Consider the following 5,084-nt stretch of genomic DNA (forward strand, 5'->3'; position numbering starts at 1 on the left):
GTGTGATTGTTATTTGAAAATTTTAACTTTAATGGAAGGAACCAGATTGGCTGACTCGACACACTCACTCAATGGACAATCTGACAGGAGTGGCCTGACACACCTACCAGATAGAGAAACCGAGCGTGTATAGTAAATAGAAACTGAGGGCATATGAATATTTAGATATTTAGACTATGTACTAACAGTGGCAATTGTAAGCAAATGCAACTACTTGAACATACACCTGACACATAACATGGGCCTTCACTGTTCCCTCTCTCTGCAGTTGCACTTATTGTAGAAAGCAAGACGATACAAATTATTTGCTTTATATTTAGCCGCTGGTCGTTAGTTAACTTGTTCCCCAATTTCTGATTAGGTGGGTATGCATGAGAAATCTTTAGACTCATAACCAAACCATAATCCATAAAAGACAACAGTTTATTTAACCTTAACTGATATTAAGTGTGCGCTGCAAACGTGAGCATTTTTGCAAGCAATATAACTGCTTGACGCATTTTTAAATGCGAGCAATATAACTGCAAGTAGCACACCACCCAGAATGTCAAAATAAAAATACAGACATATGTTCATAGACTCCTTAACTGATATTAAGTGTGCGCTGCAAACGCAAGCATTTTTGATGATCGTTTCTGTCCAATCCGCTCCTTTTATTACAGCTGTTATGGTTTTTTTGTCTGGCAATGGCAGCAGGTATGCGATAAAATTTCAAATTGGAGCCTGTACTCCATTGATTCTGACACGCAAAGATGACATTTTAAGCTCCTTATGTAGCCGACTCTGTGCTGGTTTGTATTGGCCACCTCCAGTTATTCCTTTGTTTTGCCTCCAGCTAATGCTGTGACGTAATTGTGATGTCAGCACAAAAAGGGTCTATAGGTCGACCTCTGAAATTTAATGTATTATTTAATGAAAATCTGGATCTTGACCAGATTGGTCTTTTGGGACTGTACGTTCACGAGTCGCTATAGACCAATTTGGTGTTTGCAAACAGTGATGACATTTTTGTTGTGGGTGGAGCCTATCTGGTGGCAGAAAATGACCGTTTTAAAGTAGCAGTCTACGGAAGCCATGGAATAAAAGATTAAAAAAGGTAATTTTGAGTTTGTATTTCAAAATTCTGACTTTTTTCTCGCAATTCCGAGATTATATTTCACAATTCTGATAAGAAAAATCAACTCGTCATTCTCTCTTTTCCCCTCGGATCAGAATCATGTGTTTATAATCCCACACTTCTGGATTTTTCCCCTCAGAATTGACAAACTTGCAATTGCTGAGTTAAATTGATTTATAAAGTCTGAACTTGGAGATATAAACTTGCATTTGTGAGAAAAAAAAGTCAGTTTTGTGAGATAAAATAGGTAAATGTTATAGGTTTAAATAGTTGGCTATTTCGTGCTGTAACTGTAGGGCTGAAACAATATGTCACTTATGATCTGCATATGTGAATATTACGTAGACCTATTCTTTAAATCAAATTTATGCTTAAAAAGTAGGGTAATCATAGCAGGTTTCATCCATAGTCTGTCCTTTTAAACGTCTGCGTTTAGCTTCAAATGGCGTCTTTGACGACAGTATTCTATAAAAAATCATTTGCATTCCGATTCTGACATCCAAAGGCACAACACCACATTTTTTTCTCTTATTCAATGGATTTTACCCATTTCCCTCCACTTGTTCCGTGTTTTTCTGCCACCACAATGCACGCGTGCAGCTGCATGTGACGTAACTGTGACGTCTACTCCAAATTGGTCTATTGTGCCACCAATGCAGTTCACGCAACTCACCCAGAAAAAGCGCACAAGTTGTGAGAAATCAACAATAGACACACAACATGAAATACAATCCTTGTTTTAATTCTGACTGGAATCTGACAGCCAGAATTCTGGTCCAGAGATATCAAACTCAGTGAAAAAAACAACACTGATACTTTTCAGAGATTTCTAGACATTGTATTTTATATTGTGCTTCTATTAATCTTTATTTCTCATAACCTGCGTAAGAGTGAGTAGGAGTGAACTGCGGCGCTAAAGCCGCATTTCCACTGTCTCTGACATTTCAAGACAATTGTCGCATTTCTCAACTTTGCTGCATTTTAGATGCAGCAACCATTACCCTCGGCTTATTCATCATGGTAAAATTAATTATTTTAATAAATATAATGGATGTATGAATATATCAACACAAAACAAATGACCACCAAAATAAAAACATAGTACATTTTATGGGGCTAATCAGCGTATAATTAATTAAATAATGATTTAATAGTTATTTCTGCCATAATTATTCATAACCACAATTTTACAGAAATAGTGTTTACAGAATAACGTTAAAGTGGAAAAATATACGTAATTTTAACCTCATGCTCAGTTTTGATTAGAATACATCCGGTACAACCACATCCGGTTCTGAAATTTCCACATACGCATATGATCGAAACTCCATGCAGCTCCTGCACAACTCTCCATTAGAAATGAATGACTTACAGTCTGTCACTTTTTATTTGTCGGAGATAGTGGAAATGCGGCTTAATGGACCCAAAAATTTGCAGTTGTGTATAGAAGACAAACATCGATTAGTCAGGATTTTTGTTAAAGGGGTCCTATAATGCCCTTTTACAAAGTTGATTTGGTTTTTGGGGTGTACTAGAATAGGTTTTCATGTCTGATTGTTCGAAAAATGCATTACTTTTCACATATTTTATCACATATATTCATTGCAGCGCCTCTCGTCCCAGTCTGTCTTTTCCACTATCTCCGACAAGTGACAGGCCGGAAGGAGCTTCATGACCAAATTGAAAGTACTGTGCGGCTGGGGGGCAAAATGCATCAATTGTATCCAAATGTGGAAAGCCGGCTTCAAACACCCTGTTTACAACTCCTCCTTCTGAAATACGAAATGTGCTGTGATTGGTTAGCTAGCCCAGTGTGTTGTTATTGGCAAACCTCTTGTTCCAGAAATGACAAGTTTTCATCAGAGCCCGGGAAGACTAATTCTCCGCTGGTTCCTTCGAGATTGTCCTATGGGGTTTCATAATGGTGTTTTTCAATTTATGAGTAAAATAAAGCCTGTGGTAAACATAACTTGATACTTTGACGTTTTGTTGTACGATGTAAACTGCATATCACAACCACCATATTATCAGCATCATTCTTTGACAACCAACACACTTCTTACTCTCTCAACAAAGGCGGGAGCGAGGAGGTGCCAGGAAGGACCACATGCCAGGACGACTGGGACTAATGTGTACCAGGTAGGATTGGCGCTACCTGTACTGGGTTACCCAGTCTGGTTTGGAGTCCCTCCTCTCTTCAGTGTCTCCTCTGCCTCCTCTGTTTACTTTATGCTTATAGGTGGGAAGGCCTGGTTTTATGCAATTTAATTCAAAAACAATTTTATGCATACAGGGAGGGGTAACCCACAATATGGAATGTAAGTGTGGCAAATTCTGAATAGGTATGGACTTCTTTCCCTCACGTGCCGTAGTTTGGGGTTGGGGTTAGGGTTTGGGAGGGGGTCTATTTGACACTGCCACATAAGGGAAATGTTCTAACCACTCTGTATATTTGTGTATCAGAGTTTTAATAGGTTTTACATGTTTCATTGTCCATATTAACTTGAAAAATGTGTGTTTGAACTGAGACTCTATCACATGACAGGTAGTAGGAACTAGCCTCTCATGATAAAAGGAGCAGTGTGGCCAGAGATTGTCTTAATATAGGGAGATAAGAGGGTCTGTATTACTTTCTATTGGAGAAAGCGTAACGGTCAACTTGGATCACGTGTGCCTTAATAACCAATCACTTTACAGCCTTGACGACACTGCATTTCAGTCAGAGTTGTGCGACACTCAGTCGCCGTTTACGGATATCATAGGAATGAATGAGAAATGCCATAAGCTGTATCCCACCTGTCGCAAAAAGTCAGTGACTTCTCTTATAAAACGGCATTTTTTTACAGCCTTGACGACACTGCATTTCAGTCAGAGTTGTGCGACACTCAGTCGCCGTTTACGGATATCATAGGAATGAATGAGAAATGCCGTAAGCTGAATCCCACCTGTCGCAAAAAGTCAGTGACTTCTCTTATAAAACGGAATTTTTTTTCGGTGTAAACTCTAAAAATAGTTCAATCCAAAAGTATTGCTTAGTGTAAAACATGTTGGAGATTAGCCGATGGGCTGTCAATTCATTAAATGATAAGCTGTTTCCTCTCAAATGCTGTTTATTCGGCGTAGTGAAGCCTCTCCTCTATTGACATCCATTTAAAAAAAACGGCCTCTGGTCTCCTTTCCCACGTAGCCTTCTGCTAGACCGGAAGTGTTAGCTTTAGCCGTTACACTTTTTTGTCTAGAGGTTAGGCTTGCCTTCTAGTGGCTTTGGTATGGCCTTATATTGAGGCCTTTTTAAAAAAAAATGTATATATGACATTCTGGTCCATGGTTCCATACCAGATGGTGGCGGTAATGCACCAATAAGTTGGATGCCAACCGCCGTTAAAAATAACGATTTTCCCTCGCAAAATAATGGAGCAGTCGCGGCAGAGATAGTGAAGTACCGAACACTTACTAGGACTTGTTTCTCGCACTTGCACTTTGGATTATTACACATTGGATTGTGGATTGTAGGGTGGACACACTGGACTATCAACACACAGAGTTTCCTATGGACTGCTTTATGGTATGGAATTGATGGACTCTGATTTGACCACTTTAAGGACTCTTTATATCTTGTGTTGTTTTAGTTCAGTGTCATTCCTGTCGGTGTAATTACATATGTTATTTTATATCCACTACTTTCTTGTCTTCATTTTTGAACCCAATGTACAAGTATTTTAAACAATTCTCCCTTTAATTGTTTCCTTTGTCAGTAGGGCTGAGTCTTACAAATGATACAAATGAGTTCTGACCTCGTATCTGCACCACCACGCTGTAGTCCGAACAAGCTGTTTGTTGTAGCTCTTGTAGCTCTTTTTCTCTTAAACAGAATATCTCCCTTTGGTGTGGATTTTGAGCTTTGTCATGTTGCAAATCTTTTTACGCTCAAATAGCAACATTGCACACTAAATTTGAAAAAGCATAA

This window comes from Sinocyclocheilus anshuiensis, unplaced genomic scaffold (assembly GCF_001515605.1).
Source record: "Sinocyclocheilus anshuiensis isolate Anshui unplaced genomic scaffold, SAMN03320099.WGS_v1.1 scaffold4015, whole genome shotgun sequence".
NCBI lineage: Eukaryota > Metazoa > Chordata > Actinopteri > Cypriniformes > Cyprinidae > Sinocyclocheilus > Sinocyclocheilus anshuiensis.